Source organism: Odocoileus virginianus, chromosome 29 (genome assembly GCF_023699985.2).
Source record: "Odocoileus virginianus isolate 20LAN1187 ecotype Illinois chromosome 29, Ovbor_1.2, whole genome shotgun sequence".
NCBI classification, from domain to species: domain Eukaryota; kingdom Metazoa; phylum Chordata; class Mammalia; order Artiodactyla; family Cervidae; genus Odocoileus; species Odocoileus virginianus.
Window position 1 is genome coordinate 39,824,021 of NC_069702.1, and position 15,150 is coordinate 39,839,170.

The following is a 15,150-nucleotide window of genomic DNA, read 5'->3' on the forward strand; positions in this document are numbered from 1 at the left end:
ATACTTGTCAGAATGGCTATTATCAAAAAGGCAAGAAATAGCAAGTGATAGCCAAGAGTTGAAGAAAAGGGAACCCTTGTCCACTGTTGGTAGAAATGTAGATGGGCACAGCCGTTGTGGAAAAAAGTATGCACATTCCTTAAAATATTAAAAATAGAACTTACTATATGATCTGGAAATTTCACTCCTGGTTATTTATCTGGAAAAGGGACACTGCTAAATGTAAAGGATATATAAACACTCTCATGCTCACTGCAGCATTATTTACATTAGCCAAAGTATGAAAAGAAAAAAATGTAGTGTTTACAGAAATACACACACAGAGGAATGTTACTTAGCTATAACAAAATAAGAATGAAATCTTGTCATTTTCAATAAAACAGATGAACCTTGAGGGCATTATACTAAGTGTAGTAAGTCAGACTGAGGAAGGAAATATTGTATGATCTCATTCATGTGTAGAATATAAAAAATAAAAATAAACAGAGCTCACACAGAGAACAGATTGATGATTGCTAAAGATGGGAGGAGGGTTGTGGATGAGTGGTGTCAACAGACACAAACTCCCAATTATAAAATAAGTCATGAGGATGTATTACACAGCAGGGTAATGACATTTAATACTACTGTTGATGAAAGTTAAAGAGGAGAATGAAAAGCTGGCTTAAAACTCAACATTCAGGAAACTAAGATCAAGGCATCTGGTCCCATCACTCCAAGTCAAATAGAAGGAGAAACAATGAAAACAATGACAGACTTTATTTATTGGGCTCCAAAATCACTGCAGATGGTAACTGCAGCCTTGAAATTAAAAGATGCTTGCTCGTTTGAAGAAAAGCTATGACCAATGTAGACAGCATATTAAAAAGTTGAGACCCATTAATTTGCCAACAAAGGTCCATCTAGTCAAGGCTATGGTTTTTCCAGTGGTCATGTATGAATGTAAGATTTGGACTGTAAAGAAAGCTAAGTGCTGAAGAACTGATGCTTTTGAATTGTGATATTGGAGAAGTCTCTTGAGAGTCCCTTGGACTGCAAGGAGATCCAACCAGTCATGGGTTGGAAATCAGTCATGGGTGTTCATTGGAAGGACTGATGCTGAACCTGAAACTCCAATATTTTGACCACCTAATGGGAAGAGCTGACTCATTGGGAAAGACCCTGATGGTGGGAAAGATTGAAGGCAGGAGGAGAAGGGGACGACAGAGGATGAGATGGTTGGATGGCATCACTGATTCAATCGACATGAGTTTGAGCAAGCTCCAGGTGTTGGTGATGGACAGGGAAGCCTGGCATGCTTCAGTCCATTGGGTTGCAAAAAGTAGGACACAACTGAGCAACTGAACTGAACTGATTATGTATTTGAAAATTGCTAAGAAAGTAGATCTGATAATTTATCACAAGAAAAAATCTGTAACTATATATTGTGAAAAATGTTGGAATTATTCTGGTGATCATTTCATAATATAGGCAAATGTTGAATCATTATGTTGTATTGTATGCCAATTATATGGGAAAAAAGAAGAAAGAAGCTCTTGAAAAAGAGAAAAATAAAATTTAGTTTTAAATAAATAGGTACACACAGCAAGTGTGTCTTTGTGTTCACATACACACAAAATAAACTGGTAAATGGAATATGTCAAGTCTTTAGGGATGAACAGGACTCTCGACTATTCAATTACCCTAATATCTGATGACTGCTCTACCTCTTCCAGGGAATTTCCTGTTAATAAATGGACATTATGAAAGGATAATGGTCACAGTGTTGATTGTTGAACTGTTAAGGAGGTACAGAAAAGGTGAATATTATAGGAGCTTGTAGTAACAAATCTTTTTTTTTTTTTAATATTCCTTTAGACTCACAGTATCCCACATTTCAAAAGTATGCATGTGTGCATGCTCAGCTGTGTTTGACTCTGCAACCCGTGGACTGCAGCCCACCAGGCTCCTCTGTACATGGGATTTTATTGGCAAGAATACTGGAGTGGGTTGCCATTTCCTACTCCATTCAAAGGTGCCAGGATCTGAATTTTTATTAACTATTAAATTTAGGATTGAAAATCTAAGACAACAGCAGATAACTTCATCTACATTAAGAACATGGGTCAGCAGGTAAAGTCAAACACACTTATTCTTACCATACTCCTGACTTTTTTAATTCTCCCCAAAATATGAATATAGCCAGAAATGCTTTGATTTTTTTCTTTATTTATATTCTTTATTTTCTATATTCTATATTTTGATCCTTTTATATATGTGTTGTGATATTTCAAGTTATCTCAAATTTAAAGAGAAATGTAACTGTTAAACCTAAAAAGTACCTGAAATGTTATTTCAATAGATGAAATAGCATCTATATTTCTGATATGTCTTGCGTATGCTCTTCTTACATTTCTAATTAAAATCCATTCTTCACATGCAGTCCTCAGGGGAAAAATATTTCATGAACCCAAGTTATTTGCAGTCTACCACAGTGTCTGGTGCAGAAAACCAACACAATTTATTATGGCATTAGGAATCTTGTTTCCAATTGGTCTCAATATATTCATCTACTTTTTTGTATTTCTTCTTATAGAAATTGGGCACAACTAATTTGAACACTATCGCTGGCAGCCAGTGAGGTTTTAAACACTCAGTAAGGACCAGTGGTGAGACAGCCAGGGCCCCAAATGTGTCATCCAGCTATGCTGAGCAGCTGAAGGGTATGTCCCTGCTGGTTAGGGACTGAAAAAGTGTGGTCCACTGGAGAAGGGAATGGCAAACCACTTCAGTATTCTTGCTTGAGAAGCCCATGAATAGTATGAGAAGGCAAAAAGATATGACATTGAAAGATCAATCCCCCAGATCGGTAGGTGCCCAATATACTACTAGGATAAAGTGGAGATATAGCTACAGAAAAAATGAAGAGGCAGAGCCAAAGTGGAAACAATGCCCAGTTGTGGTCATATCCTGTGGTGAAAGTAAAGTCCAAAGCTATAAAAACAATACTGCATAGGAACCTGGAATGTTAGGTATGTGAATCAAGGTAAATTGGATGTGACCAAACAGGAGATGGCAAGAGTGAACATTGACATTTTAGGAATCAGTGAACTAAAATGGACTGGAATGGGCAAATTTAATTCAGATGAACATTATATCTATTACTATGGGCAAGAAACCCTTAGAAGGAATGGAGTATCACTCATAGTCAACAAAGGAGTCCAAACTGAAGTACCTGGTTGCAATCTGAAAAATGATAGAATGATCTCAGTTCATTTCCAAAGCAAAACATTTAGCATCACAGTAATCCAACTCTATGCCCTAACATGTAATGGTGAAGAAGCTAAAATAGAACAATTCTATGAAGACCACAAGACCTCCTAGACTAACCAAAATGCCCTTTTCATCATAGGGTACTGGAATGCATAAGTAGGAAATCAAGAGATCCCTGGAATAACAGAAATTTGGCCTTGGATACAAAATGAAGCAGGGCAAAGGCTAATAGAGTTTTGCCAAGAGAATTCACTGGTTATAGCAAACACTCTCTTCCAATAACACAAGAGATGACTCTAAACATGGACATCACCAGAAGTCAGTAACAAAATCATATTGATAATATGCTTTGCAGCCAAAGATGGAGAAGGTCAATATAGTCAGGAAATATAAGACCTGGAACTGACTGTGGCTCAGATCATCAGCTCCTTATTGAAAACTTCAGGCTGCAATTGAAGAAAATAGGGAAAATCACTAGGCCATTCCAGTATGACCTAAATCAAATTCCTTATGAGTATACAGTAGAGGTGACAAATATATTCAAGGGACTGGATCTGGTAGACAGAGTGCCTGAAGAACTATGGATGGAAGTTTGTAAAATTGTGGAGGTAATGACCAAAACCACCAATGAGAAAAAAAAAAAAATGCAATAAGACAAATTGGCTTTCTGAGGAGGCCTTACAAAGAGCTGAGAAAGAGACGTGAAAGCAAAGGAAAAGGGGAAAGATGTGCCGAAGTGAAAGCAGAGTTCCAGAGGATACCAAGGAGTGATTAGAAAGCCTTTTTAAGTGATCAATGCAAAGAAAAAGAGGAAAACAATAGTAAGGGAAAAAATAGAAATCTCTTTAAGAAAACTGGAAATACCAAGGGAACATTTCATGCAAATATAGACACAATAAGGGACAAAAACAGGACCTAACAAAAGCAGAAGAGATTAAGAAAAGGAGGCAAGAATACACAGAAGAACTGTACAAAAATGGTCTTAATGACACAGATAACCACGGAGGTGTGGTCATTCACCTACAGCCAGACATCCTGGAATGTGAAGTCAAGTGGGCTTTAGGAAGCATTAGTAAGAAGAAAGCTAGTGGAGATGATGGAATTCCAGCTTAGCAATTTCAGATCTTAAAAGATGATGCTGTTAAAGAATTGCACTCATTATGCCAACAAATTTGGAAAACTAAGCAGTTGCCTCAGGACTGGAAAAGGTCAGTTTTCATTCCAATCTCAAAGGGAGCAATGCCAAAGAGTGCTCAAACTACCTTCCAATTGCACTCATTTCCCATACCAGCAGGATTATGCTCAAAATCCTTCAAGTAACGCTTTAGCAGTACATGAACTAAGAACTTCCAGATGTACAAGCTGGATTTAGAAAAGGCAGAGGAACCAGAGATCAATTGCCAACATCCATTGGATCATGAAAAAAGCAAGGGAATTACACACACACACACACACACACACACACACACAAAATCTACTTTTGCTTCATCTATGCTAAAGCCTTTGACTGTATGGTTCACAAAAATCTGTGGAATAATCTTAGTGAGATGAGAATACCAGACTACATTACCTGTCTCCTGAGAAACCTGTGTGTAGGACAAGATGCAACAGTAAGAACTGGACATGGAACAACAGACCAGTTCAAATTGGGAAAGGAGTGCCTCAAGGTTGTATATTGTTACCCTACTTATTTAACTTATATCCAGAGTACATCATGTGAAATGCTGGGTTGGATGAATCACAAGTTGGAATCAAGATTGCCAGCAGAAATATCAACAACCTCAGATATGCAGATGATAACACTTTAATGGCAGAAAGTGAAGAGAAACTAAAGAGCCTCTTGTTGAGGTTGAAAGAGGCCAGTGAGAAAGCTGGCTTAAAACTCAACATTCAAAAAACGAAGATCATGGCATCTGGTCCCATTACTTCATGGCAAACAGATGGGGAAAATGTGAAGTGGAAACAGTGTCAGATTTCATTTTTTTGGCTCCAAAATCAATGCAGATGGTAACTGTAGCCGTGAAATTAAAAGATGCTTGCTTCTTGGAAGTATAGCTATGACAAACTTAGACAGTGTTAAAAAGCAGAGATATCACTTTGCCAACAAAATCCGTATAGTCAAAGCTATGATTTTTCCAGTAGCCATATAAGGATGTGAGAGGTGTACCATAAAGAAGGCTGATCACCAAATAATTGATGCTTTTGAACTGTGGTGATGGAGAAGACTCTTGAGAGTCCTTGGGCTGCAAGGAGATCCAACCAGTCCATCCTAAAGGAAGTCAGTCCTGAATATTCATTGGAAGGACGGATGCTAAAGCTGAAACTCCAATACTTTGGCCACTTGATGGAAAGAGCTAACTCTTTGGAAAGACCTTCATGTTGGGAAAGATTGAGAGCAGGAGGAGAAGGGGACGACAGGGGATGAGATGGTTGAATGGGATCACTGACTCAATGGACTTGAGTCTGAGCAAAGTCAGGGACATAATGATGGAATGAGAGAGATACCTGGCATGCTGCAGTTCATGGGGTCACAGAGTCATATGTGACTTAGTGACTGAACAACAACCAGGAAAAAAATATTTTCTAGGTACCGAACTTCACTTCCTGAGGGATCTATTGGAGTATATATAATCACATCCACATTTGAGAAAATATAGCTAGTATGGTATTTGCTTATTATTTCTATTATTAGTGATGCACTTTAGACTTTCAAAACAAGCAGGCTGAAGTTCTCCCTTGGAAGCCCACATTTCCAATTTATTAAAATCTCTCCTTCCAGAGCACTCACACAATAAAACCTAAAACAAAACACTATATCCCTAGCATAAATTGAATCTAATCACCTTAATAAGCAGTTTTACACTCAATCCAGCAGTCTACATGGTTGTTATTTTTATAAGCCGCTGATTTCTTTCATCAAGAGAATACAACTACAACTCCTTCATTTTTGAGTGTTCAGCCCTTCAAAACATATAACCAAGTAATATGTTTCTGTTTCTTAACGAGGAGGCTCTCTGGTCACAGTACAGGCCTACCTAAAGAACTCTTAGACATCGATGGCCACAGTCCTACCATAAGGTACATGTGCGTCGTAGGATTAATATGTACATATGCAATGGATGAGAGATTTCCATTGAACTGCAGAGTTAAACAGTGAGAGGATACTGTGCCAAATGACTGCTGAGGCAAAATCAGGAGCTACCTAGAAACTAACAAAAGGGAGGGGGCTCACAGTACTGACTCATTGTCCTCAAAATGCAGCTTTTGCTCAATTATCTCCTGAAATAATTGACTTTCTACTTTCTTAATGCATGCTTCTCCCTCATTCCTGATAGCAGCTTTTTTCCTTGGTTCACATTTTGCCCTTTGCAATACCAGTTTCCTCATGACTATGCTTCTGTTTTCTTTCTTGGCATCTCCCTGCATATGAATATAAGCATTCTCTTTTGAATACTTTGTATGGCAAAATATTTCACATAGCTCTTAAGAATATTCCCAAGTAGACCTTTGTCTTACTTAAATATTCCAAGCATCAATTCAAGTCAAAGCCTTACTGGTAAATGCTTTCTTCCTTTCAACAATGCTGGACATTTGTTTTATTTTTACACAGTTAAAAACTATCAGAGAAAGACTTCATTTCTTAAGTATTAAGTAACACATATTTACCTTCTCAATACAGCAGAGTGCTACTAAAATCGTATGCATGTTGCATAGGCAATTGTTTAAAAATGTCTAGACTGTAGGAATGATAAACTTTGAATGTATTCAAACAGATAATTCCTGGAATCTTCTAAGAGGACATGTTGAGCTCCCATAGGAATATGAATCATGAGCATTAGTAATAAAATGCTTATAGTTTTAACAGTTAATAACCCCTTTTTGTTTTGGCTGGTGAAAGATATTTAACAAAAAATACTTTAAAATATGTACTAATTTTATGCTTTGAATATAAAGTATTCACATTTCAGAAAGAGAAGAATTCAATTTTATTTTACTAATGATTATCAAAATTGTTCAATATTTTAAAAAACACTAATCAGCATTTGGCTGTTAAAATTGTTAGTGTTTAATTTGTGGGAAAAGTATTCTTGGGATTTATTTGTGTGATAGGATTTGAGCTAAAATATGCTATAGAAATGCATTATTCGGCATCCATTCTTATCATTGTAAGCATATATTTGTCTGTCTTTCAATTTAATTTATAGCTTCTCTGGGATATTTCCCAATTCTAAATATACAGGTAGTTGCTGTTAAGTAACAAAAGATAGTCTGCTTCGCATCTAATTAAAATCCTGAAAGTTAGAAGTTTGTGGTACTCTCAGATGACATATAAACATGAACCTTTGTTTTGACACTTTATGAGACACTGAATTGCATATTATGTGTGTATTTTATTTCATGCTCTGAAAATGCAAAAAAGTTGGTATTAATATAGGTCCACTGATAGACCTTCTCTGAAGGTCCAGTTATGACTTAACACATGAATCTTTATCAATTTGATTATTACTCCAGATTGTTTCAGTTTAGAGGAGGATACAGTTTTCCACTTAGGTAAGTCAGGTTTAAGTCTTATTTGTTTCTTAAACATTGCGCTTAGTAAAAACTAGTGAGGTTTAATAGGAAAGAAATCTTTTCTGTGCATTCTTTGTGTTGCGGAAAGGAGAAGTCACTGCAAAATATAGGAAACTCATTAGATTATCTTGGGCAGCCATCTGTCTGAATAGAATATATTTAGCCCTATTTTACAGATACCCAGATACAATTGCATGAATGAGTGATGGAACTAAGTGTATGGGAATACAGGCCCAAACCTTCATTAACAAGAATAGTTTTGTTGTTTTTATCCATTTGATAGAGACAAAATTACACAGATACTTTCAATGGAAAAGGATCTTTCATTTCTAAACTTGCAAATTTCCAGTCCTTCCGATACTGAAAAACAAATACTTGCTTATATAGCAATCAGTATCCAAAAAGGAAAACTCTATTACAGACAATATATCATTAAAAACAAGATGTTTCATTTCAGTTCTTTCGTACTATATTTATGTGATGACTTTACTACTACCTTGATGTCATTATGTTTAAATTTTATATCATGACCTCTCCATCCAAACATACTACTTTTGTATTCATTCTATTTATACATCAACTTGTTTGAAGACTGAAAGATAAGATTTAAAATCATTGTATTCTTTTTTTTTTAACCACCTCCTAAATGAACGCTACTAAAGCAACACTGTTTAATTTCTGGTGCCTAAAATTGTGCTGAGGTTATAAACTTGGTGATCAGGAGGCCTTCCTTCTAAAATACATATACATATAATAAAACATTAAGATACTATCTCTCTTAAGATTCTGCACAATACTGAGTTGTTGAAAAATGAACAAACATAAAATAGGAAAACACAATAAGCCAAAAGAGAATTTGGCTTGTCATTGAGACCTGAGCATACTGAAAATAAATCTTGGGACTTCTTAGCAATCACATTGAAAAGATATAATCAGGGACATTTAAAAGTAGCTCAATTTGTCTTATTCTGATAGTATGATACAACCACTTAGTTATTTTGTAATTTCATTAGGCATTTACTCTATTTTTAATTTTATTCCTTTCAGAAAATTAGAGTGACCAACACCATATGCTAACTGAAAATTATTCTATCATTATTTTTCTTACATTCTGTATTTCACTTATCTATTCAATCCATTTGACACTTGGTAAACTTTTAAGTTAAATAATTCAGGAACGGGAAATTAATTCTACTGTAATTAGTGGTTACTTGGGGTTTTCCCAGGTAGCACAGTGGTAAAGAATCTGCCTGCCAATGCAGGAGACGATGAGGACGTGGGTTGAATCCCTGGTTGGGAAGATCACTTAGAGTAGGAAATAGCAACCCACTCCAGTATTCATGCCTGGGAAATCACATGGACAGAGGAACCTAGCGGGCTACTTCAGTGGGCTGCAAAGAGTCATCCATAACTAAGCTACTGAGTATGCTCATTACCAAAGAACACTACAAATCAGTGTTTATTAAGCAACTGAATTAAATGTGAGGAAGCTGATTCATTTTTCCATTTGAATACTTATAGTTGCTTAATATAAATATTGCCAAATAACTTCTTTTGATTTTTATCTTAAAAATGATTTAAGAATTTTTAAATAGCACGTCTTTTATCATATCAATTTAATGCTGAGATAAAGTGGAAAATTTCTAGCTAAAACTCAAATTGTGCTGATATATTCTTATAAGCACTGGAAACATACTCCTTATAAGTCATCATTGATTTATTGGTTGTTATGATGCAATTGTATTTTCTTAGGACACAGTAGAGTATCAATTGCTAAACAGCTAAACTTGTGATATAACTATTTATCATAGTTCTAGCTCTGTGCTCTACCACATTACAAATGAAGAGGTCATAGTTCAGTTGTTATAGAGGAATCTGCCTTTAAGTTCTACAAACATAAATGTGACTGTAATACTAATTCCTCTCAGTATTTCTGTCCAGAAGGCTTTAGGTTTATTATTATTATTATTTGATAATGTGTAAACTAAAATGCTCCAGTGAAAATTGATTGGCAAAGAAATCTCAAACTAAGACAAGTCAAAGTAGAATGCTGGAAGGCATGAGATACCCTATACAACTCATTTATCAAACTGACACAGATCTATCAGTAGTAATATTATATATTATTTTTAAATAAATACTATGTCTTGTCAGTCACTACATTAATGTAATGTGAAATGCAACTGTTTGCTTTCAGTCAGACCTTACAGTTATTTTTCTTTGTTTCTACCTGCAAGTCCTGGGAGTATTATTTTGTAAGTAAAGCTCAAGAGAAAGAACATTAAGGTTAAAAAGTAAAGGAATATGTAGATTGTTTTAGTCCATGGAATAAAACAAAATTTAAAAATTTTGAAAACAATTATGTATGTACATATGAAAACCAAAATGGACTAAAATCCTAATTCACATTTTATCCCTATTAGCACTTCATGATTAAAATGGAAAATATATGAGTTAAAAGTTTCAAGTTGTTCCTAGAAGTAAACTAGCAAAACATACATTTGACCACAAAAGTTTCTTGAGAATTATGAGTGTGTATATATTTTATTTTTTTCAAATGATTTTATGATGTTCACTGTGTGATTCTCATTTATCACATACATTGCTATTACCCCATAAACACACACTGACAGTCACATGCACATCAATTTCTTTTAATTATTTGTTTTTAGTTTTAGTATATTAGGGACTTACAGAAGTATCAAAATATCAGAGATTTATTTAGTTAATAATAACATTCTTGATGTTTTGAGTAATGAGATCCTGAAGAAAGGAAAGGCTACCCACCCCAGTATTCTGGCCTAGAGAATTCCAAGGACTGTATAGGCCATGCTGTTGCAAAAAGCCAGGCACAACTGAGTGACTTTCACTTTCACTTTTCAAGTACATATAACTCTCCCAAACATAAGATGACTGTCAGAAGTTTTTAAAGTAGAGTAGAACATTCAGCTAAATCAAATTTTCTGTGTTTTTTGAGTTTGTCATTTTCCTTCCTCCCTTGGAAATAATCTTTCCATCATAGGTTTTAAAATCCCACTACTTTTAGGTTTGTACAAGAATCTATTTATCCCTGTTGCCCTGTTTAAGGTTCTGAAACTGAATATTATGACTTGTTAGTATTTTACCTGATAATGTACATATTATAAAAAAGATAAAGAAACTGAAAAATAATTGTGAAACCATCAGAAGGTCTCTCATTTAGATTCTTTGTCAGTGTATATGTGTACGTCTTGCGTGTCTGATATATCTAGCTTATGTGCTCTTCTATACCACATAATATGATGCAATGTCTCCAAGATTTTCTCATCAATAGTTATTAAACTATTATTTTGGCAAATTGACTTTTGCTCCTTTTTAGTAAGATCCAGACCTAAACTTGCTAGTTTGAGGTCTAATCAATACTGCACTAACTGCTCCATTAATCTTCTCTCACTGCTTTTCTCTCTCATCATTCCAGAAAGCTTTTCACTGTTGTTTCCTCACAGCATAGAATTGATTTTCTAAGGTAATAACTTTAGAAGTTTATCACTGATTTTTTCCTTTCCCTAAACTGCAGGACCCTATCAAATTTTGACACATAGCACTCATTTCTGATTATCTTAAAGGAATTATTCTCTAGTCCAAATTAATGAACACGAAAGAATGAGGGAGAAAAAAAAAAGAAGAAGAAGCTCACCACTACAGTTTCCAAATAGGTGTAATTAACAGAGTTTAAAATATCTGATTCCATGAATTGAAATAATTTGGCAATTCCTGAACAAATTCCTTCTGCAGAAATTTAAACAATTACCTTATGCATTTAACAACGTAGACATGATAAAAATGTATTTGGACATCTCACATATTCAAAATTATAATTATACAGAAAAATTTATAAGCTGAAGCTTATAGTTTCTAATATGAAAATGTCATAATTTAAAAATTTTAGCTATCATCTAGGGGCCGAAGCTTTACCTTTAGTTCTGACTTAAAATGTAAAGTGTAAAACGACAACTTATTCTTAATGTTTTCTATATGCATATGAAGGGCATGCTATTACTTCCTTTGTTTTACCCCTACCTCATTTCTAATGATGATTATAAATTAGTTCCTTGAGATTCATCTGCTTAACTACACATATATTTTATTTTTTTAAGTTAATACCTTTTATATTACCTTTTATAGAACATAATAGTGACTATTATGACTTATGGATATGAAGCTTTCCAGTTATCTGACATTTTCAAAATGTCAATTCTGTTCATTGGTTGGCAAATGCAAATTATGCTTAGAAGAAAAGAGTGTGAAAAGTCTGAATTCTTGGTTAATTCATTTGCTCAAGTTTTATCCCATGGCTTTGCTGGAGACTTGAATGGTACATTTGGGTCTATGTCGAAGTTGCTTTATGACCACTGAATAATTCCCCACTGTTACTCGTTGTTCAACAAGGGGCACAGAGGGTTTCTCAGTAGCTATCTGAGCGGTCAACCAAAGGAGCAATGGAAGAGACTTCTGATTTGCAGTATTTGCTGATTTCTGTGTTGTAAATCCTCCAACCATGGACAATTTCAAGCTATCAACAGTTGAAGAGCTGCTTGAAAATTCTTGAAAATTTACAGTCAGATATTGTAAGCCAGTAAAAGTCAGTTTCAGCCCACCAGCAAATAAGGGCTCACACATCGTCAATTCCTTAAAATGCACACATTAAATTTTATTTTATTTTAAACCTTACTTATTAACAGAAGGAATTATAACATAGTTCCCCATAGGCCTTTTGTGCATCTGCATGCACATGCATACACATCAGCATCCATACATGTCAACAAGTTTTCTTAGGTGTCTTCAGCTACACTGCTAAAGCAGTGCACTCTACAGTCTTCTTGAATGCTCACTTCTCACCTAAAACTGAAAGTGGAAGTTGCTCAGTCATGTCCCACTCTTTACAACACCATGGACTATACAGTCTATGGAATTCTCTAGGCCAGAATACCGGAGTGGATAGCCTTTCCCTTCTCCAGCAGATCTTCCCGACCCAGAAATCGAACCAGGGTCTCCTGCATTGCAGGCAGATTCTTTACCAACTGAGCTATCAGGGAAAACTTTCACCTAAAGGAAATATCAAATATGTGATGTCTTTACCAGCCTTTCATCAAGCTATCAGTAAAGTAATAAAGATATAACTCCATGGTTTGTCTTTCTTGCTCACATATGCATATTAGATGCCTATTAGCTGCATTTAATCAGTTCCTAAAAAAATTATATCATTAAAACTATTATTCAAAATGTAATAAGCATTACTACATTTTGAAAATATAGGAGGCTGAGTATATTCATTATGCTCACCATCAACCATCACCAGTCAATGGTAAAATTCAATCAACAACATAAACAATCTGGGTAAATTTCTTAAATGTACTTATTATCTCTCAACCAATTTCAATTCTAACATTTTATTTCATGTGAATAAATACACTTACTCTTTTATGAAAAAGTCAGGGCTTCCCAGATGGCACTAGTGGTAAAGAACTCACCTGCCAATGAAACAGACATTGGAGATGAGATGTGGGTCTGACCCCTGGGATGGGAAGATCCCTTGAATGTGGGCATGGCAACCCACTTCAGTATTCTTTCCTGGAGAATCCCATGGAAAGAGGAGCCTGGTGGGCTACAGTCTATTCAGTTGCAAAGAATTAGACTTGACTCAAGAGACTTAGTACACACAAAACCATTCTCAGGAATGCTCAAACCAAAGTTGCTTGAGAGGTGAAAGCTTTGTAGCAATTCTGAATATTATCTAGGAAGCTACAGATGCAAGAAACCTCAATATAGTTCCTAATATAAACATGCATGTTTCTAGAACCACAAGATAAAAATTTAGAAGATAGTTATCTAATCCAATGAAGAGGTTTAAAAAATGATAGAGCCTTTTCCCAAGCCACACCACAATACTGTTCACCTTTGTTACTCAACACCATTGGGTACAGATGAATAAATGAATCTGCTTTTTCCCTTAAGTCATACCTATAAATATATTTTATAATGATGTTATAATTTAGAGTGTATAGAAATAAAAAATAATAAATAATGGGTCAAACATTAAAGATAAATTTTTACACATTTATACTTTCTCAGTTGGTAAAGAATCTGCCTGCACTGCAGGAGATCCAGGTTCAATCTCTGGGTCAGGAAGATCCCCTGGAGAAGGAAATGGCAGCCCACTCCAGTTTTCTGGCTTGGACTGTATAATTCATAGGGTCGCAAAGAGTCGGACATGACTGAGTGACTTTCACTTTCACTTTCCAGTATTCTTGCCTAAAAAATCTCATAGGCAGAGGAGCCTGGCTGGCTACAGTCCATGAGGTCAGAAGAGTTGGACATGACTTAGCTACTAAACCATGCTTTATACAAGTATCACTGCAGTCAGTTGATTCCTGAAGGGCTTAAGAACTGAATAGTTAACAACCCTAGTCTGTTCCAGACATTGAAATTGTGAAGGCTACTCTTTTATAAATTGAATTTGCAGATTAGGAATTTTCAACCAGATCAGCCAATATTTAAAAATTACTATAAAAGAATTATTCCATTTTCAATATTGCATGTCTATTTCTATAAATGATGATATCATCAGTATTTATAATTCTTCTTTCACTACTACTTTATACTTTTAATTCTAATGAACTACCTTGTGAGTTTTGGGGACTGATACTGTAATCTAGTCTATAAAAATACACATAGAGACTTTTGGTTTTATTGATGACATACAAGATCTTGGAAGTTGATATGCTTGTCCTTAAAGCAAGAAACATATGCAGTAACTGAATATCAATCACATTTTTTTATCCCATCAGAGAACCAAAGATTTGGGACAAACTGACACCCCCAAAATCTGGAGAGACAAGCATATCCAAGGAGAAACAAAATTACAAAGCATAGGAAAAGGCAAGAAAAAGCACAGACTAAAAAGACAAAGCAATCCACACAACCGGATGTAAATATCTCACAGATGCTGGAATTTTAAGGCAAGTAATTTAAAATAACTATAAATAATATGTTAGCATTAACTCATCAGGCTTGGTTGCTCACACTGCACATTTCCAGAACAAGGCCCCGAGGAGCTCTATGTCTGTGGACTCTTCTGCCTGATAAGAGTATTTTTGGATGCCTGAGGCTGTGGGGCAAGAGATACTAGTTTGATCAAATAGTTAATAAACACTTGCTTCTGTTTACAAAGACTAGAGTCTTGAGTTACCAAGGTCAGTCACATAGGTGATACATTTCTATGTGACTGATCCCAAATAAATAACCCTGGATACCAAGGATTGGGTGAGCTCTGTGATTAGCAATCCT